The sequence below is a fragment of the Callorhinus ursinus genome, unplaced genomic scaffold, assembly GCF_003265705.2.
Source record: "Callorhinus ursinus isolate GAN/ISIS: 27379988/994484 unplaced genomic scaffold, GSC_fseal_2.0 scaffold3, whole genome shotgun sequence".
Classification (NCBI taxonomy): Eukaryota; Metazoa; Chordata; class Mammalia; order Carnivora; family Otariidae; genus Callorhinus; species Callorhinus ursinus.
In genome coordinates, this window is record NW_027397065.1 from 53,275,022 (window position 1) to 53,297,527 (window position 22,506).

The 22,506-nt window shown below is 41.8% G+C and overlaps 1 long non-coding RNA gene across 1 annotated transcript; it reads left to right on the plus strand.

The window, feature by feature from the left end:
• The first annotated feature begins 454 nt into the window (after nucleotides 1–454).
• Nucleotides 455–21,347, plus strand: LOC141371445 (uncharacterized). Its single transcript, XR_012376402.1, has 4 exons — nucleotides 455–568; nucleotides 2,706–2,777; nucleotides 2,876–2,987; nucleotides 21,214–21,347. It is a non-coding gene; the product is annotated as an uncharacterized lncRNA (long non-coding RNA).
• The last annotated feature ends 1,159 nt before the right edge of the window (nucleotides 21,348–22,506 follow it).

Here is a 22,506-nt window from a genome sequence, read left to right on the forward strand (position 1 = left end):
TTCTTAAGGCCGTTTTATGCATTCCGCTTTGGTTCTGGCAGCATTGTCCTTTTTTTTTTTCTTTTTGCCAGAGATTTCATGCAACTGACAAGAAAGCCAAAATGGCAGGATTGGGGGCGGGGGGGGCAGTCCAAGGAGGAAGGGAGAGGTGGATTATTTTTCAAGAATAAAACATTTCTCCTTTTCCCTTCTGAGATGTGAAGCTTAACTTAAAAGCTACCTCTGGTTTTGCAAGGCTCCTCCCTAGCAGGAGACAGTTAGGTGATTGTTCTCCCTGGATAATTTGTAACCATAAAATAACAAGCCTTAGAATTGTCTCCATTCTTTTGCTACTCAAAGTGTAGTCAGAGGGCCAGCAGCCTTAGCAACATCCGGAAGCTTGTTAGAAATGCAGAATCTCAGACTCTGACTCATCCCCACTCAAAAGAATCTACATTTCAACAGGATTCCCAGGTGACAGTAAGAACAACATTGGAGAAGCTCTGGTCTAGAGAACATCCCACTTCACAGATGTGGAAAGTGAGGCCCAGGAAGGGTGAGGAATGTGACCTACCTATCTTCCTTAGAGGTAGGTGTGCTAAACTGGCTTTATTTCCCTGTAATTGAACCTGGCTTTTGTGTCCCGACTTCTGCTCTATAGAAGAAATCTTGTTCTTGCCCGGTCAGGGTAACTTGGCAGTTCTGGATTTTCTCAGTCTTATTTGAGTAAGCAGTCAACGCAAGATGGTCCCTAACTCTTTTACCCTGTCCTTCTATGCAGGGGTGGCCCAGTGCCCAGGGGTCTCATTTTCAGTTCTGGAATCGGAGGGGCAAGGCAGGATTGCAATGGACAATTGTGCCATCTGCCCATCATAAGGTGCCTGGTTCCAGAGGCAAAAATTCTTCACCTCTCCAAATTAGAGCCCTTCGTGGAGCAGCTTTAGTGTGAAAGAAGGACACGTGTTACTAATTCACACAAAGGCTCCGGCACAGACAGCCTAGCAGAGGTCCAGGGGCAGGGCTTGGTCCACAGAACAGCTTACTTGTGTGTCGGCTGAATAGCCTTGCAAGGACCGGATGACTAATCAGAGAAGCTGTGAGGCTTGAGAGCATTTTTAAATCTTAGGGCTAGAGAATGCTCTCAGCTTGAGAGCATTTTTAAATCTTAGGGCTAGAGAATTTCTAGATATGAGAGAATGTTAGTTCCTCTTTGGATTTTGCATTTCGTTGCTTCTTAAGACACCAGTGTCTTTTTTTCAGGGACTTCAATCAAGTGATAATCCTGAGTAAGAATGTCAATCTCTTTGGGCAGATAGAAGAATTAAGATATTTATAACTTGACCTTAAGAGGGTAGAGGTAATCTCCTTGAAGTAATGATGTTCACTACATAGCAACTATAAGTAGAGCTAAATACATCCCACCAGGAGCTCATGTCGCTGGCCAGGTCTTCTGGACCCTGGTTTGGTTTGAGGCGACCACACACAAGCTGAGAAAGTGAGCCCTAAATAGGGTTGGGGGTGAGACAGCAGTTTCCTCAGTGGAACTGAGAAGATTTGGAATTACATATAAAACTGTGCAAGGACTCTCAGCAATAATGTTGATATTTTACATTAAGGTAATTGAGAATATTTTCTATTCCATGTGCTTATCATGTTTAAGGGAACTAGCCCTATTAGAATAATAGGTCAGCCTTATAACTCCAATTTGGAATGTATAATTAAGTAATTGATTTTAACTTGTTATTTGTAAGTAAAAATTTTACTGTTCCATATACTCCTAGAACAGTTATGACCCAACTTTGACTCACCCTATGGAAGTTTAAGTAATTCATATAAATCAAATCCATTTCTCTTGGGAAGTTAAAAAACCTGAAGTGGAAATAAAGTGGAACTAAACATATTCAAATATAAACATCACTGGAGATATTTGAATTTTTTGAATATTTGTAAATGAAACCAAGTATTAAGCAAAGCAATTGCCCAATCAGGGTGACTTGGCAGGGACCCAAAAGCAATTGCCCAAATAATATTTGCAAGACTAGCAAACTTTACTTATAGGCTGTACTTAAAAGCTACGGGTAGAACCAGGTTTTTAAATTTGTAAACTTAATATATCAGATAATTTAAAAATAACAGAGCAAACCTCTGAATAGTGTTGTCTCTGTAAAACTCACAGTTAGGCACTAAAAACTCAGCATTATCAAGGAACTGGCCTCCATTGCTAAGGTTTTTGGTTCTACTGGGAGAGAGCCACACACCTGGAGCCCAGGAGACACTTCCTGAGAGAACTGTCTGTGCTCTACAAGTGGGGTGGGCGGGATTGCCTATGGCTGCCCTCGGCCCACGTTCCTGATGCCTCACTCAGCCTTTCTAGTTCTACCACTCGGGTACCGTGGTGGTCAGAGCTTCTCTACAGGACCAGCAGCAGGGCCTAGTCTCTGCCCTGGTATCCTCCTGTCGTGGGTCTCTTTCTCTCACTTCACTGCCTGGGCTTTACCTCGGAAGAGAGGAGGATTCTCACCACCTTTCTCACGGAGTCACATGCATAGCTCCCTCTCTACCTCTTCTCCCCTCCATGAAAAACTTCTCCCTCAGAACGACAGAAATCTTGCTCTCTGTCTAGTCTCTTTCAATCTATTGTTTTATGCCTCGTGCTCTTCCCTCAGGTTCTGGGCAGTGACAGTTAATTTTCCAAAATGGTGACACCAATATCTTTCATTTCACAGGCTCATCTTCTATGTGATCTTCCTCCTCCTTCAACAACAGGTGGAGTCTAACTCTCCCCTCTTTGAATTTGGGTGAGTTAGGGACTTGCTTTTATAATAGAGTACAGTGACATTGGATAATTTCTCAAGCTAAGTCATCAATGGTGATACACATTTTGTCTTGTTCACAGAAGCCCACATGCACTTGAGGTCCTGAGCTGCCCTGTTAGAAGCCCGAGTTCCTGGAGCCGAGCCACATGGAAAGTCTGGTATAGGTGCTCTGGTGTTCAGGTCCTCCTAACGGTGTGTTTGCTAGGCCTGCCATGACAAAGTACCACAGATTGAGTGCCTTGAGCAAAAGAAATGTATTTTCTCACAGTTCTGGAGGCCAGAAACGTCCCGATCTCGTCTGAGATCAAGGTGTCAGCAGGGTTGATTTCTTCTGAGGGTCATGAGGGAAGGATATATTCTAGGCCTTGCTCTTTGGCTTTATAGACGTCTATCTTCTCCCCAAGTCTTCACTCCATTCATGTCTGTGTTCAAAATTCCCTCTTCCTATAAGGATATCACTTCTATTGAATTAGGGCCCACCCTAGTGATCTCATTTTAACTTAATTACCTCTGTAAAGACCCTGTCTCTAAATATGGTTGTATTCTGACATACTGAGGATAAGAACTTCAGCATATGAATTTTGAAGTGGACACAATTCAGTCCGTAACAGAGCCAATGAACATAATAAAATAATTATCATTTAATGCCATTAAATTTGGGATATTTTGTAATGCAGCAATAGTTACCAGAATGTGGGCCTTAGTATTTAAGGAAAATTTTGAATATTCAGATTCAGGAAGTATCTGTCTTTTCAAACACCCTTAGCACTCATGTTTGCTATGAGTTTAAAACATTCATTGAGAAACTAAGTTGATTCTCATGTTCTGCATTCACTCCCATTGACTCTATGGGACATCAGGAAAATATATACTAAGAGAGAACTTATATTATCTCAAAAGAATGTCTGGCTACGCATTTACACGTCAACGTTCATGGAGCTTCTACTATTAGACAGATATTACTAAGGGGTCAACAAAACGTAAGAGGTCTCTTCTCTAGCAGACTTACTTTCCAGTGGGAAAGATAGACATAATTCATGACTAAATAAGCATAAAAGGGCTGAGGAGTGGTCCGTGGTGTTATAGGAGCATGTTATAGGGGTTTGACCTTGTCTAGTGGTTAGGGAAGACTGACACTACGGTGGGAAGGAAAATGGCCCAAATGCAGGATGGAATTAAGGCCATTGCAGCCAGAGCCCAGAAAGAACCCATTCTTCAGGAAAGATGGGCAAGACTCAGACCATTGCAGGAACTTGCAGGCCATCCAAAGCAGCAGGGGAAGGAAGAGAGGTGGTGGTAATGTGATCAGGGTACGCTGGATGCATTTGGAGTCACTCTTGTAGGATATGGAGAATGGATTGGAGAAAGGGAAAATGGGATGGGCAAATCAGTTAAGAGGCTTTACTCAAGATAAGAAATGAAATAGTCACAGTAAGAGATCATGTATTTCTCTCTCGGGTGGCAGTAGTGATGGAAAAAAAAAATGGACAGATTAAAAAATATAAATCCAGGAAGCAAAAAATATAAATAAAAAATAAAATAATATAAAAATTTAAATACAAATAATAAATATATATAAATAAATATAAATATATGATAATATATATAAAAAATAAATATAAAATAAATAAGACTTCATGAAGGATCAGCTCCAGTTGGTATAGGAAAGGGAGCTAGTCAAGAATGACTTTTGCCTTTCTGCTTTCTTATGTGGGTGGATGGTGGTGCCATTTGATAAGATAGAGGCTTCTGGACCAGGTTTTGGGAGGACGATGATCAGCTTAGTCCAGAACTAGACTGCCCCACAGGTAGCTCTTAGGCCACATGTGGCTATTTAAATTAAACTTAATTTAATTTAAAGAGAATTAGAACTTCGGCTCCTCCATTGCAATTGCCACATCTCAAGAGTTCCATAGTCACATGTGGCTGTTGACGACCATATTGGACCATGCAGAGATAGAATAGTTCCTTCCTCATAGAGAGTTCTAGTGGACCCCACTGGTCCAGAGAGATTGAGTTTGAGATGCCTTGGAGACATCCAGAGGACCTGTCAAGGCAGCTAGTTGATTATATCGCTCTGGAGCACAGAAGAGAATGGTAGCTAGAAACCTAAATTCCACCCACACCTTTTATCAAATATTCACTAAGACCTTAGTATGTTTTATTCACTGCTCCGTCTTAGTGCCTAGAATAATACCTGCCACGAAGTCTCACAGAGCTTACTCACTAGGAAGGGTGAATAGATAATAAACAAATATAGAACGTCCTGGGTGGTACCATGTGCTAAGAAGAAAATGAAGACAGAGTAAGTGGGTAAGAGGGTGAGAACGGGTGTGGAGCTCCTGTAGTCCCAATGGTCAGGGGAGTTCTGTCTGATAAGGTGACATTTGAACAGAGACTCAGAAGTGAGATATGCTCGAGGCATAGAGGCAGGAGGGTGCTCGTGGTTCATGTGCCTACGGGTGGTATTCGAAGCCTTGGGCGTGAGCAGGATGTCCTAGGAGAGAACCTACTGGGTGGGTAAGAAAGGCCAAAACTGTAGAGAAAACAGAGAAGAGGCAGGGGGGAGGGGGAGACAAGAAACTTGGGACATAGAAGCCAAGGATAGAGAATATTCTATGTGGTGTGGCAACCACCTCTGATGGTCTGCTGGAGACTGAAAAGGTCCCAGGTCGGCTGACTGACACAGAGCCATTGGTGGGTTTGGCCACTGTTGCTTTGTTGGAGTGTGTGTGTGTGTGTGTGTGTGTGTGTGTGTGTGTGATTCCAGACTGGAACGGGCGGAAGAGTGTGTGGTAGATGAGGCAAGGCCGACCTGAGCCCAGACAATTTGGGAAGAAGCAGAGACATGAACATAGGGAAGAGGGACAGGAGCTCCTGGGGCTCCGAGCAGAGTGTCCGGACCAGATACAAGCTGTACCCCTCACCTTCTATCACCACGCAGCGTCTGTTTCAAGTTAGAACACCAGTCAGTAGGGCCAAGGTGGGGGGGTGGGGAGGTGGGGAGGATGCTGTGTCCTGCTAAGTTAGAAAACAAAAGCAGTAATGGAAAATGTTGAAATGTTGCCCAGAGGGCAGAGGAAGCAAGGCCTAGGGGTCAGCTGAGATGCTGGACATTTTTGGATTCTTTGTCATTCATTCAACAGCTCACTGGCAGAGAGTATCTGAGTGCATCCTAGAACAAACAACGGTAGTAGTGGTACTTCCTGAGCCTCACTATGTGCCCAGCTCTGTTCTCAGCCCCTTGGGGTAGATGCTGTCATGCATCCCTTTTACAGACCAGAAGACTTGGGTGCAGAGAGGTTAGCAGCTCACCCAAGGTCCCACAGCACAGAAGCTGGGAAGCTGGGCTTCGAACCCCACTGAGAACAAGGTCCTACGAGGACACATCAAGGGACAGCTACCATCCATTCACGTGCTCAGCAAGCACTCATTAAGCACCTACTGTAGCTGAGTGCTGGGAAAGCAAGGATAAATGGAGCATGGTTCCTGCCCTCTTATGGCTTAGGGTTTGGGGAAAAGGACCTCAAGCAGGCGCCACGCTTCAGAGTGATAAACGTTGCAGAGGGCAGCACACAGCGTGGGAGTGCCACAGCCGCCTCTCAGCGATCAGGGAAGGTTTTTCCGGGGATGAGGACGATAAACTGAACTCAGAAAGCGGCCCCGGTCAGCTTACTAGCGGGGCTGTGTAAAGGGAAAGTAAGGAGAGACCCATCCAGGCTGACAGAGCAACTTGGGCTGTGGCTGGAGGGGGAGAGGGAGCGAACAGTCCAGAGCTCAGATGCCCCGGAAGGAGATTAGGCATTTGCAGTTCCAACCCAGCTAGTGGCTGGGAGGTACTGAGGGTGACAGGTGGTCCGGTTATTAGGCAGAGGATTTGCGATATCGGAGGAAGTGAATGAAGCTAAAGACAGACATTGACCTGCTTCACGGTGACAAAGATTCGCTCCTCGGCCAAACTCTAGGTAGGCTCCTATGAGTCCTCTTCTCAAGTGGGTCTCAGCCTTGGCCTCTAAAGACTTGAACAGACACTAACTCAGTTTCTAACAGCTCAAGGCCATATCCCTGGGATGACTTCAGTCCCCTTCAAGTGCCCGCCAAAGAGAAAACTCAAGGCTGACAGGAGCATTGACCGTTTGTTCCAGCCGAACCCTGACCACCCTGTCTTGGAACATTTCCTCAGAAGGGTTCACCCTTGTAAATCCTCCCGCTGTCCCTTTGAGGTAGACATGTATCTCACACAATTTAGGAGTATCTTCTCAAGGCCCTAAAAGGCTTTCCTTGAAGTGTGATCATCAGGATGGATATACGGCCTCCGCCTCCCAGTCTCAGTGGGAGGGCAGACTCCTAACTTTGATCGCTGCAAGCTAACAGACCAGCTGACCTAATCCCATTTACACTGACCAACCCTTTGTAAGTTTTCAGTTCCTTTCAGCCCGCCTCACCCTCCCTATCCCCCATTCTCTCCCTAAAAAGCCCCGTCACCTCTGTATACATCAAGTCAAGCTGAGGTCACACTAGACTCTCTTCCCTCCTGCAGGAGTGAGTACTAGTTAAAATCTGTCCTCATCACTTTAACTAGTGTCTGGTTTTGTTTATCTCTGACAACAGTTCAGCTTGAAACCAGATAAGAAGCTACCAAACTCACTGGGCAGAATAACTTTAACCTGTGTTTGGCCACAAACACACAAACCGTGAGGCCTGATGCACAGAGGCCCATGCACCCTGGGCCCTTCACAAAGCTCTTTCCACCTCCTTGGCCTGACATGGCCAGTTATACCTCTCTGCAGAACAAGAAACCGCTGACTCACTGAAAACAGAGCGCATTTATAAACAGGAAGCTGAGTGTGTGACCACAGACATTCAGCATCTGATAGCAATTGCTGAATGTGGCAAAAAAAAAAAAAAAAAAAAAAGTTTGAATTAAAAAAAAAAATCTGTGCCACTAAATTAGAACCCTCTAGCTCGTGGAAATACAATCCTGCTATTGATCATTTATTAAATACTTAAATAAGGGTAATTCTTATTTGGTCAGACCAAGTTGGTGAGTCAGGCAGACTGCAAATATTGATTGAATCCCTTGGAGCGTGTGGTTTCTCCTTTTTTCTTTCTCCTCCCTCCCCAGGCAGAGCAGAAAGGTTCCTTGGTGAGTTTCATGGCCGTACAGAAGGGATCTGTGTTCCCTTTGCGTTCTGGCAGTCTGCCTTGTCCACACAGGGGCTCTGTGCTCTGGCAAGCACGGTCTCCACCAGCACAAACACTGGCAACTTCCAAGCTGCTGTGCAGGGACACCTACGACCCGCTGCGTGGCTGGTACTGGTTGCCATGCAGACTTGCTGGGATCAAGCAGAGCAAAGAGTGTCAGAGGACCTGCGCTTCCCCTGCTCTCAACAGCAACGGGGCCATTTATTTCCCTCGTGTTCCCCGGTGGTGGTTGCTGGGTTGGGGTGGGGGTGGGTGTTGGTTTCAAGCATACTGACCCAAGAAGGTGGAATTCCATGGCCAAAGAAAGAACCAGTAACTATCCCTAAAAGGTTTTCTGGGAACCAGCCCTACTGCCACATCTGTCATCAGGGCCAAGGTGCCTGAGCAAAGTTTGGCATCTCTCTGCTCCTCGTCTTTGAAGTCAGGTTGTGGATAATAATAGCACGGTGGTGGCTGGTACATACAAAGTTCTGCGTAGGGAGTAGCTAGGGGCTTTATGTGCACAGTTTTGTTTAACGGGACCAATCACCTTAGGAGATAAGCATTGGCAGCCCTATTGCATAAATTCGTAACACCCTGAGTGAATCAGTGAGTGGCCAGTTGGGCATTATGGCCCCGGGGGCCTGGTTTCAGAGCACAGCCATTTGCCTTACTTGTCGCTGAAGTTTTATGTCCCTTGCTTTATATTTGTACTGTACTTAGAAGTACTGATCTTCAACTTTTCCCTACAAAGAACCCTCATCTGGTACTTCTTCAGCTTCCCACAGAACACTTCCCACTTGCTCTTTTATCATTTGCAAAGAAGACGCTGTGTTGAAACTCACAAGTAGCAGTGGTTGTGTCGCTTGGACAACGTGTTAATATTGACAATAATAACTAACTTGTAGAGGGTATTCATTGTGTGCTAAACGGGATGTGATATTAGCTCCATTCTACAGATAAGGATGTCGGTGCTCAGAGAAGCTAACTTGGATTTCCGTGCAAGCAGGGTGACCTCAGATCCCCAGCTCTCAGCCATTATGCTGCACTAGGAATGAGCCCTGCTTAGAACACCGGGGTTGAGGTTCTATAGAGGAGCAGGCTGCTGCTTCTGCTGTTGAGAAGAGGACTCCTTGAGCCATGATCGCTACCACCGCGAAGGCCGGATTGCCAAAAGCAGACCCTGACACAGGTCCCTGTACAAGTGATTATAAAGGAAGTGTGTCTGTGGGGAGTCCATGAAATGTAGGGGAAATGGGACAGGGAGCAAAGGTGAGTCAGTGGAAGTCCTGAGGGGAACGGGTGCAGGACTGCTATGGGTCGTGTGTGGGGGGAGAACCTTAGGGGCTGTGGCACCTACTTATTATCAGGATTTAGCTCTGCTGAATCACAGCAAACCCCATCTCCCAGAAACAACAAAAGCGTCTCTCACCTGGGGCATCTGGGTGGCTCGGTTGGTTAAGTGTCTGACTCTTGATTTCGGCTCTGGTCATGATCTCAGGGCCATGATCTCAGGGTCGTGCGATTGAGCCCTACCTTGAGTTGAGCTCCAGGCTCAGCAGGGAGTCTGCTTGAGATTCTCTCTCTTCCCTCTCCCTCTGCTCCTCCCCGCCAGGGCACACACACTCTCTCTCTCAACTAAATCTTAAAAAACACAAAAACCTCTTTCCTGTAAACAAAGACTAAAGATAAGCAATCTGAGACCACAAGGTGCTATAGCAGAGGTTGGCAAACCAGGCCTTGCACGAAAACTGACCTGTTGCCTGTTTTGTAAGCCCGTGAGCTAAGAATTGCTTTATATTTTTTAATGGTTGGAAATAAATCAAAAGAAGTATAAGATTTTATGACATATGAAAATGATAAGAGATTCCATTTCACTGTCCGTAAACAAAAGTTTATTGGAACACATATTGGAACATATTGGGACTCATTCATTGCATATTATCTATGGCTGTTTCCCCTCTAACATGACACTGTTGACTAGTTGGGGCAGAGACCATATGGTCTGCCAAGCTGGAGATATTTATCATCTGTCCCTTTACAGAAACATTTTGCTGACTCCTGTTGTACAGTATCAGGAAACCAGGATTCTTCTGTTTTGTTGTTCTGCCATCCTCAACATGTGCTATCACCTCATGGCCTAAGATGGTTACTTAAGCTCCAGCCACTGTGTCTGCATTCCAGCCAGTGCAAAAGAGAACAAATAAGAGTTCACTTCCTCACTCGAAGAAAACTTCTGAGAAAGTTTATCTTCTACTTTAGTAGAAGTTAGTCTCCTCACCATACCTAGCTACACAACCTTATTCCAAGAGGCTATGAGCCCAGCAAAAAATGTGGGATCCATTATTAAGGAAAAAAGAGGAAAATGAATGTCAGGGACAATTGACAGTTCTGCCTCACCTTAAGACAGTTTTGAAACAAGGAAATTTGAATGAGTGGTATATAATTCTACAAGGCACCAGGAAAACGAAAGTGCTCTTTTTACATTTAAATAATATTTCTTCTCTCCAGTCTAAATTTCAGCTCTCTTAGTCCTTACCATGGCCCAGCAAATTAATTATATTTTTTATTATAAATCACAATATCACAGGCGGCCAATGAGTAAATAAACTGATTTATGAATGAAAGGTAAAATGAACAAACTAGATCTATATATACCAACATGAATAAATGTCAAAGCATGTTGATAAGAACAATAAGTTACAAAAAAAAATGTACCATATGGTTTCTAATGTTTATATAAATATTTAATGCATACACAATATAGTATATATCATTTATGGATATATCTATATAATAAAAATTTAAACATACGTAAGTGGTTAGGATCACGGTTGCCCCTAGGGAGAGAGGTAAGGAGGAGATGAAGGTGCTCTGTCTGTACTTAATGTTTTCTTTCTTAACAAGAGAGAAAATTGATTCTGAAGCAAATAAAGCAAAATATTCACATCTGTTAATATGGGAGGTCAGTCCATGAGTATCTGTTAATATTTTCAGCGCTTGGCTGTATATTTGAAATGTCATCATTTAACATTTAAGAATTAAAAAAAAAAAAGGCAATATCACTGTTCTTGTGCACAGGAAAAAGATTTTCATTTAATTACATTGTTTTAAGTTCATTCAGAGTGTGTAAATACCACAGGTATTACATTACTAATTTTATTATAATATAGTGTATCGAGTACCTCCTTTCATGTGTATTTCTAAAACTATTCTCAATACATTTCCCTATAATTCTTTTCCGTGAACAGTCACAAATGCCTTTTTTAACTGCCGACTTTGTATTTTTGTTAACTGTACTCACTACTGGGCTTCTATTTTTCTAAGTTGCGGCTTATAGTGGCTGACAAGGCCAATTGACTCCAGTTTCCTTGTTCCAGAAACTGCAGCTGGGCCAGCCCATGGGGAGTCCCTGGGGAGTCAGTCAAATGTCTCAACAGTCACAAGAATGCTTGCCTGCAGACAGGGCAACCGCAGGCTCCAGGCCATCACGCAGAGCCCTGGTCTTTCTACCTTTTTCCAAAGAAGGGAGCAAGGATGGAACAACCCCAACAATGCTTCCAACATTCCTAATTTTATCTCTAGTTTTGAAAGGACTTCTTGTCTGACTTAAGAGTGGGGGTGAGAGGTAATGGGCTATAGCAATGACCCGCCAGGTACAGGCGAGGAACTTCTTTGCCCACCTGGGTAAATGTGTCTCAATCATCTCTATGGTGGTGTCAGACCTACGATTAATATTTTGTGCTGCCTGGCCCTGGGAAACTGGGAAGTCCTCGAATGGCCTAACTGCATCTCCTTACCCACTCTGCTCCCTCTGATAAGGTCCCCTAGCCAAACAACCCACCTTATCATGTGGACGAGGCACAGTGCCTACCTGAGTAGTAGGCTTCAGTTCCCTGCCAGCTACAGAAATATTCAAATCAAACAATCACGTCCTCCTGGAGAAACCAGGAGTCCCTCCAACCCCCTGTTACTATAAAGCCCGCCCCGCACAGCCCCTGCTTGTTTGCTCTGTTCCTGATGACAACTCCTGCCCAGCTGTGGTGGTGCAGTAACTTCTTTCCTTGGACAACAGGCTGCCATCACTCTCCAGTAGTGGGGGTCATATGTGTGGCCAGCCCCCTAACCCTATTGTAGAATCCCTCCCTCGTGAACAAGATGAAGAGGAAGCAATCAAAACATCTACAATTTTCAATTTTTTTCTTCTTTAGACCAATCATTATGACTGCATAAGAGAATTCTCATGTCTTTTCTTTCCAACGAATTTTCCTTGGTCAGGAGGGTGGAGGTGGGGGGAGAATGCATGCAAAATGCGTTTCATGATCTCTTTCTAGTTGAAAATTAAGAGATTTCTGCTTTGATGGAAAAGTGAGTGCAGAGAGTGGCTGACAAAGGGTAGAAAAACCTCAGTCGGAGGGTTCACTGAAGATCATTCACCTAGAAAGTTCGGAAACTGAAAAAAGATCACAAGAAAATGTTTCATCACATGATAAAGAGTTGCACCACAGCAGCAAATACTTTATAACCGGCCTAATAGAGAAATGTTGATGAACTGTCTCATCATGAATGTTACTGTGGCAGAACATCACTAACAAGATGCTGTTGTAATTTTCTGCTCTGTGGTACATATTTGGCCACAGTGACCTCACAGAACATCGTACCACACAATATGGCAATCGCCTTCAATTGTTACCTTTATGTGATTTTTTTTTTTAACATGGGCAATCACAAAAACAATTGAGTTGGAATATTTATGTTGTTTGGATGTTTCTGGTGTTTAGAATCCTCGATATATATTTCTTTTGAGTTCTTTTAGAAACGTCTTTGGTGGCCTTGGAAAATTGCAGTTTGTGCTTCAAAAGTGCTTTCACGTTTATTTAACTTACTCTCACATCACAGGTGAGTCTGGACTGATGGTGTGTTCACCCAAAAAAATAAAGATAGTTAGTGAAATCTCGAGAAGTTAAGCCCCAAGATTACCTGTCAGATATATAGATTTTTGTCTCAAAACAGCTTTCTGATTCTTAAATCCAATGTTCTTTCTACACCCAGATTCTTTTAAATGTCACTTCTTTATACTTCAGTTCCTCATAAGTTGATTAGACTAGCAAATATCTGAGGAAAATAGAATGTTGGTGCTTAAAGTAACTTTAGAGCTTATCTCAAGTGTCAAACGTATATAAAGTAAGGAAGACATAAAGTTCTTGGGATAGTGGCTGTGATTGAGAAATATTCATGAAAGCATATAGCTGATTTCAAATGTTCTAACTGGTCCACTCACATATGATTAAGAATGTTCTGGAACTATACTTTATTGTGCCCAAGAAGCTTAAAATACTTTCCAAACTGAAGCTCTAATTTGCAAGGTGTTAATTAAACAAGAACCAGAAACTGAAAAGCCTTTGTGGTTAGAAAGTTAGTAGCCTTTGTCCCTACATTAAAGAGAAAAAAAAATTAAAATAGGGTGGAGTTTTAGAAGCTGCTTAGTCTAGTCCAACTGGCCAAAGGGGCTTCATCCCTGTCCATGTAGTAGCTGGACACAGTATCTCTGGGGCATATTCCTATGTGGGACTCTTTCCCATACGTCCTTCTCGGGGTACAAAGGGACACCAAGTTGTCCCTGGCTATCCTCCCAGGACTAGGATGATAATCCTTAACAACACTGCATACCACTTTCATTCACAGCTCTTAGGAAATTATAACATCAGTTTTTCATTTAGACTTGTTGATGGCCCTCAGCTGCTCAGTAGGACAAGCTTAGAGGATGAGTAGGAAGGCTAACTTCTTTTTCCTTTTGGTATTTTACATTCTTTGGTCAGTATAATAAAGTCAAGTTTTCGGTCTTACAATTCCATGCTAAGGCTTGGCATGGTGACTTTTGTATTGACGTGATTACAATATATTCTACAAGGACTTACATTTCTGATTAACACAGAGTAATAGCAACTAGATTTACCCTCCTACCTGAGAAAACTGAAAAAAAATCTGTGAAGTAATAGTGCTCAAGACACTGGATGTCAGGCAACGAAGGATCACTGATATATGGGAAAGAAATGAGATGAACTAGACGATTGCCCAGAAATTTTTCTACGACATGGGAAAATTTTCCATCAGCACAGGGATAAAGAACCCAGGCAGAGCCCAACTGTTTTGCCAAGTTGGCGAGACAGAGTTCAGAATCCAGGGAAATAGAGATGGCTAGAGTTTACAATGTGGAGTACCAGCAAGAAAAGAGCTGCACAGAGTAGAAACCCCAGAGAGCTGAAGAGAGAGGGCCCTCCGTAGGTATGCAGTTGAGTGTCAACCAGTGCGTGCACGTGAGGAAACTACCCAGGACCAGGGAAAGAATCTCCTGAAAGGATTAGAGGAATAGTCCTCAGACTTCACACAGGCCTGAGAAAAGTGCCTGTTCCGTAAAGCCCTAGTGGAAAAACTGACAATTCAGATAGAATTAGAGAACTATGAAGAATGTTGCCTCAGTATTGGGGAAAAATTGACCTCAGGCTAAAGGCAGCTTCAGTCCAGCCCGCACAACTTCAAAGCAACACTTGAAGGCTCACATTGTTTCCAAGTAATTTAACTGCATCCGGAATAAAGCTCAATAATATTTACAGGAATCAAAAATACCCAGCAGCCAGTGTGGTCAAATTCACAACTTTTGACATTCAACCAGAAGTTATCAGACATAGAAAGAAACAGGAAAATATGACCCATAATGAGGAGAAAAATCAATCAACCAAAATCCCAGAAATGACACAGGTGATAGAATTCATCAACAAAGACATTCAAACAGTTATGATGGTATTCCATATATTCAAGAAACTGGAAGAAAGATTAAATATGTTAAGTAGAGATATAGAAGATATAAAAAGAAGACCCAAGTTGAAAATCTAGAGATGGAAATTACCACATCTTAGACAACAAGTACATGGGATGGGATTACTAGCAGAATTAACCTTGCAGAAGACATTGAAGAAGATTAATGGACTTAAAGATACAGCAGAGGGAGAGAGAGGAAAGATGACTGAACAAAATAAACAGAGAATCATTGAACTATGAGACAAATTCAAGAAACCAAATACATGTGTATTTATTAGCTTCACCTCAAATGAGTGCTGATGAAGCTAAAACTTATTTGAAGAAAGAATGGCCAATACTTTTCCATAATTGATGAAAACTATAAACACATATATCCAGAACTCTCAACAGACCTCAAGCACATGAAACATGAAGAACTCTATGGCTAGGCACAGCACAATCAAATTGCTTAAATCAACTGATAGAGAGAAAAATCACAAAAGCAGCCAGAGAAAAAGAGGAACAAAGGTAAGAATACTATCAGATTTCTCTTTGGAAACATTGTAAGCTAGAAGACAGTGGAGCAACATCTTTAGAGTACTGAAGAAAAAAAAAAGTACTATTAACCTATAATTTTTTTATCCAGGGAAAATATCTTTCAAAAATGAAGGCAAAATAAAGATTTTTTTAGAAATATAAAAGCTGAAAGAACTTATCACCGGCAGATCTATACTATAAGGAATTTGAAATGAAGTCCTTATGACATCAGATAGAAGCATAGATCTACATAAAGGGATGAAGAGCACCAGAAATTATCGTTACATGGGTAAATATAAAAACTATTTTCTTGTTATTTAAATTTCTTTAAAAAAATAATCCACTTTCTAAAGCAAAAGTAACAATGTATTGTTAACAATGTATTGTATTTATTTTTGCTTTAAATAATAATGATGCACTGTGGGATTTATAACATATGTAGAAATAAAACACATGACAATCATAGCACAAAGGCTAGGAGAGGAGAAACAGAAGTATAATTTTGTTATATTCTTATTATGGTGAATAAGTATAATGTCTCTTGAAGGGATACTGTAAAAAGTTAAAATGTATAATAAAAATGTATAATAAAAGCCCTAAAGTAACCATAGCGAAGAATTATACCTAATAAGCCAACAAATAAGATAAAATTAAATTATTAAAAATTTCAATCCAAAAAAGGAATAAAACGAGTATAGAATGAACAAAGAATAGATGAAACAAAAAGAAAACAAATAGCATGATGGTAGATTTTAACTCAACCATATCAGTAACTACATTAATTATAAATGACTAAACACTCCATTTAAAAGATAGAGATTGCTACATTGAATTATAAAGCAAGATTCAATGATATACTGCCCACAAGAAAACCCACTTTAAATATAAAAATAAGAAGTGGTTAGAAGTGAAAGGATTGAAAAGTATATACCATATAACGCAATTCCACAGAAAGCTCTAAGACTGACTATATCAGCGTAGCAAAGAACATTGCCAGGGATAAAGAAAGCTAATGATAAAGGAGTCAATTTATCAAGATGATGTAAAATCTTAAATGTTAATTGCATCATGTAGTAGAGCTTCAAAATGAATGCAGCTAATCCAGGCTACGCAAGAAGAATCTTGGCAAGAGATTTAGGAGCCAGGTGAAAGTCCTGAGCAAATGATTAGTCAGATTTTCATGCCACATGACGAGTTCCCCAGCCCCGTATTAGATTCTCAGTGTGTGGTTTTTCTTTTGTATCCTATACACAGCTTTATTATAACATTTGTTACATTGTACCCTAATTAGTTGTTCAGAGTAATTCATGGATTTGTCTTTGCCACCATATGGTGAGCTCCTTAATGTAGAGACTCATGTCTTACTTAATTTTGCATTTCTTGAACATGGCAAGGTGTCAGACACATACAGCTAAATAAAATATTTGCAAAATCAGACCATAATAACATTCACTTATTTAGGCAAGCCTTTTCAACTATAACAACTCCCGTAAGACTAATATCAATCCTCTACCATAGGTAGGGTATACATTCTCCTCATTTTACAGATGAGGATGATGAGATAGAATAAGTAATTGTCCAAATTTTATTTAAATATTGAGCTGTTTAGTCATTCCATTTTCTGCACTGAATTTTAATCATCATTTGGAGATGATTCAGTTTCAAAATATTAAGTTACTTGTTGAAGCAGATGGTGCTTCTTATATATAACTCCGTTCTTCCATTTTTAGGTGTGTGAAATCTGAGTATGTCTCTAGGTAAATTTCTGGAAGTGCAGATTTTAGAGTCACAAAATAGGGAGGCACACATGGTATAAATTTTTGGTTCTAAAGTTTATAAGTATCTAAAATTTTTTTCTCATTATTCCATGTGACCACATTTTTGAGTCTCGTGTTGATCTATGCCATGAACTGAATATTTGTGTTCCCTTAAAATTCATATGTTGAAGCTCTACTCCCCAGTGTGATGGTATTTAGAGATGGCCCCCTTAGGATGTAATCAAGATTAGAGGTCATAAGGGGAGGTCTCTGGTCTGTTGGACGATCCCCTTATAAGAGGACACACCAAAGAATTTGCTCTCTCCCTCCTCACCATTTGAGGATACGGTGAGAAGGTGATTATCTGCAAGAGAGGAAGACAGGTCTCGCCAGAATTGGACAATGTTGCTCTCTTGATTTCAGAATTTCAGCCTCTTTAACTATGAGAGAATAAATTTCTGTTGTTTAAGCGCCCAGTTGATGCTATTTTGTTATAGCTTCCCAAGCTAACCCATACACCGTAAATAATAGACGCTTAATTTTGAATGATTCTACATTCCTACTATCATATGTAATGATTCGAGTATTATAATAGCATCTATAAAAATGTAATCCACCATATTGGGCCTAAGCACTGTAAACACATATAAATCATATAATTTTTTTCCTCCAAAATGACCATGTATATTGTTCTTCTCAAAGATGCCATTCTAAGAGATAATAGCTCATTTCACTACACCTGATAACTAATGTGGGGCTTAAACATTGAGGTTCTCTTATGGCCAAGAGTTAGGAAAACCATGCCCTTAATCTGTGATCCTATATTCTACTTTCAAAGCAGGAATATACCAATGTGCCTTATAAATTTCAATTTATGACCAAATACTCTCTAGATTTACTTAGATTCTCAACTTACTGTTGCCTGCCAGCCACCACTGAAATTTGTGATAGTGATGAAAAAGGCATGGCCCAGGAAGCGCCACTCTGGCCCCAAAGCCAGTGGGGGCTGTCTGTCATGCTCATTTGATTTGTTATTCCTCAAGGCTCTTCAAATCAAAAGGTGCTGAGTTGCTGGAGAGGAGGTTTTCTTCATCTTCACTCAGTAAGAGGCAGGACCTGGGCTTTATTTGGCAATACTTTCCTGAAGAAAAGCAGAGTTTTTTTTTTGTCAATACAATAATAGTCTCATAAATCAGATAGATACGTCAAGTCCAGGGATTGTGGACACTTTGCATTTTGGTTCTGACCAGAAAAAAATAGTAATGGGAACAAAGACTAGAGCCTGGAAGCAGGCTAACCCTAGAAAGAACAATGAAATAGCTCTCCCACTCTCTGCCGTAGCCCTTCCTGCTCCCCAGGCATCCTCTCTGTTCACCCCCAGGAACCCCAGACCTATATGGTGACTGATCACTAATGACCCATAGTCCTGACCACCTTCCCTCTTCAAAACCAATTAGTTTTGGGTCCCATCCCTTTAGAAAGTTGTTCTCTGTCTTCACAGCTACTCAATCGTCCTCAGAGGAAACACATAAACCAGGATTACAAAATGGAAGCCAGAGAGATATTTGAGACCAACTGGCATGTTTGGTTTCACACTTGTATTGTGACTAACCCCATTCATGCTTTGAAAATACCGTTACACTTACTGTCCTGTTCTCAGCCTGCTCTGAGCAACGGCCACCAGGCATCTGTGACAAATGGGAATGGTAATTGCTGAAGCTAATCTCTGCTAATAGGTAAAAAAATGAATAAACTTCACTGAAATGTTTAAACTTTTGCTAAACGTTCCTAAGAAGCCATGCTAATTGGAAAGTGCCCATGGAATAAGGCTAAGAAATTTCAGTGAGAGGGAGACACTCAGACCTGATGCGGGAGCATGGAAGAAATAGTTCTGGCCTAATAATGTTCAAGTTTATGAATGCACTTTCGTGGATGGCCAGTTGAATTTGAGGGGCTTTATTTGATCAATTCGAGAATTCAATTAAGTTTCACAGTATGAAGGTATAAGCTAGTAGCTATGTTTTAAATTAATAAAGCCAGGAATTATTGCTTGGATTACACATCCCAGGAGGGGCGAGCGGATGTCTTGTCTGGATAAAGCGATATAAAAGGAAAGGTGAAAGAGTAGGGGTCGGATGATGTCTACCCTGGCTCAGTGTTGGAAGAGTCATTCTACAAAAGGTTTTCAGAGTGTTTCAAGACAGAAATACACCTCTTCTTCCTTCCTCTTTCTCCTCCTCTTCTTCTTTTTTAAATTTGTCTGTGGTTTTGGACAACTTACATTTGTAAGAACTGTTACAAACAGTTGTGTAGAAAAAGAAACCAAATCCGGGCACCTGGGTGGCTCAGTTGGTTAAGCGACTGCCTTCGGCTCAGGTCATGATCCTGGAATCCCGGGATCGAGTCCCGCATCAGGCTCCCTGCTCAGCGGGGATTCTGCTTCTCCCTCTGACCCTCTTCCCTCTCGTGCTCTCTGTCTCTCATTCTCTCTCTCTCAAATAACTAAATAAAATCTCAAAAAAAAAAAAAAGAAAAGAAAAGAAACCAAATCCAGATTGGCTAATGTTTAAAGGAGTTTTCAGCTATGTATTTCCTGCTCCTATATTGTTACTGACTTGGCAGACCCGTGGAGCTCATGTTCCTCATCCCTTCCTGTTCCTATTCCCACGTTCTCTCACAGACAAAGATCTTGGAAAGACAAGCCTTGGCAGGTGTCTGCTCCGCACACAAATGAGGCAGGTGACCCAGTTTGAAGTTTGTGGCAAATGCCTCCCAGCAATACCCCTGGTATTAGGTTATCATCAAAAACAAAGCAAAACAAAACAAGACCTCCAACTCAATATTTTTTTCATTAGGTTGAAACTCTGATCATCACAAAGCAGATGGCTTAAAGCAATAGAGTAGGAGTGGGATTATTTTATAGCATGATTTAAATTACTAATAAGTCAGGACCTACGTCATGGAAGTCTGCAGAGCATCACCATCCACTTGTTTGGGCTCTGATCAATTAACATGCCACAGTGGTCTTAAAAAGAAAAAAAAAAAACCCACAGCAGATGTTGGAAATCAGAAGGAATAACATTTAGACGTGAGGACTGACAGTGTGTATATGAAATGAAAATAGACCCGAGAGGTTTCAGCTCAAGGCCTGACTCCATTTACGACTCGTTTCCTCCCTGTGAACCTTGACTAAGCCACTTAACTTCTCCAAGACTCAGTTTCTTCATCTACAAAAGGAAAATAATATTGTGACTACTTCACTGGGTTACTGTGAAGACTGCACAATATCATATACTTCGATTTAAAAACAAAAACAAAAACAAAAACACAGCTCGTTTGTTGTCATAATGTCAGAATAAATAATAAATAAATAAATCTTTTTTAAAAAAACAGATTTCACAACACAACTTGAGAGTCACATGTATGTGACAGAGAAAGGCTTTTTCAAATCTTTTATGTCCTATTTAATGTAGCAAGAACCATACCTAGAGCACGATGAGGGATCAGACAAGCTTTCAGCCCTTGTGGCTTGTTTGCTGGGTAGAAGGAGGATCTGCAGGAAGGAGGAAAAATTTATCCTTTTTTGGCTCTAGACTATAGGAAGAAGGAAGACAAAGTAGGAGACAAAAACTGTTGGGCACGTGGGTCCGGAATTTCCTTTTCTGGGCTTTTATTTCACTTCCTGTCATGAATCTATAAGACACCTCTATGCAGTGGACGGCAGGCTAAAAGGGGAGCGTGCAGCTGAGTTAAGAAGACAGCATTCAGATAAGGATCTAGATTGCACTCTTGCTTCTACCCTGATTCTTATATGGCACAAACACCAAAGAGACAGCCAGGGGGTGATCCTTGGGGCCTCCATAGCCAAGGTGAGGAGATCTCATAGTAAAGGCTGGGGGCAGTCTGAGTCAGGACTCTAGAGGGGCACAACAGAGATCCAGGGAAGGCCACCCTGCAAAAACTGAGGGGATCTGAATAAACAAAAAGTGGCCAGAGGCCCCTGACTAAGCCGAGAAAAAATTCAGCAGCAACACACCTCAGATTAGATTTTCCATTGCCAAGGCCACCTACAGGGTGGGAAGATTTCAGGTAACTCTGAGACCCTTTTACTCAAGTGTTTTTCCTCTTACTTTACACCCTAGACACCATCTTGGAAAAAGTCGAGTGTAAAAATGAACGATCAGAATGAGATCTTGCCATTTGCAACGACGTGGATGGAACTGGAGGGTGTTATGCTGAGTGGAAATAAGTCAATCAGAGAAAGACATGTATCATATGACCTCACTGATATGAGGAATTCTTAATCTCAGGAACCAAACTGAGGGTTGCTGGAGTGGTGGGGGGGTGGGAGGGATGGGGTGGCTGGGTGATGGACATTGGGGAGGGTATGTGCTACGGTGAGTGCTGTGAATTGTACAAGACTGATGAATCACAGACCTGTACTTCTGAAACAAATAATGCAATATATGTTAAGAAAAAAAAAAAGAAGAAGATAGCAGGAGGGGAAGAATGAAGGGGAGTAAGTTGGAGGGGAAGACGAACCATGAGAGACGATGGACTCTGAAAAACAAACTGAGGGTTCTAGAGGGGAGGGGGGTGGGGGGATGGGTTAGCCTGGTGATGGGTATTAAAGAGGGCACATTCTGCGTGGAGCACTGGGTGTTATGCACAAACAATGAATCATGGAACACTACATCCAAAACTAATGATGTAATGTATGGTGATTAACATAACAATAAAAAAATTTTTTTAAATGAACAATCATCCCAAAAGACTAAACATTACCCACTGAAGCTATTTAAATACGGCAGTAGACAAAGGTTTAACTGGATTGACATTTGGTTATCCCTTCCACCTACCCCAACCACCAAGCTAGGAATGCATGATGAGAAAGACCAGGTCCAGAAGTGCATCTCTCTGCATATCTGAGTTGTTATGTGAACAAATTCGCAAGCTTATTACCTAATTTTCCTAAGCCGTACCACTCCTTGAGGTACATCTACTGAAAGCTCCCTATATGCCAAGCACTATCCTAGGGGCTACAGACTCAAGGAAGTAGTAGTGTAGTCCTTGCCTTTAAGAAGCCCATAGTTTAGTGGCTGAGCCTCCTCAGGTTATTAAAAGGTCTATTACTTGTTACATTTCAGAAGTTAATCAACTTAATGAAAAGATGCTTATTTCTTTCTCCTGTAATAGTCATGGTGGGTGTTCTGGTCGGGAGAGCCATTATCCTCTACAATCACTCAGGACCTCAGGCTAACAGCTGTGCTGCCATCTTCAACATGTGGATTCCAAAGCCATCCTGAGCACCAACTGCCCCATCAGCCAACAGTGGGAGGGTTTTATGGACCCAGACTGGAAGTAGGGCAAATCACTATGACTCACACTGATCAGAGAGAACTTAGTTCTAAGGACTCACGTAGTGACAAGGGAGG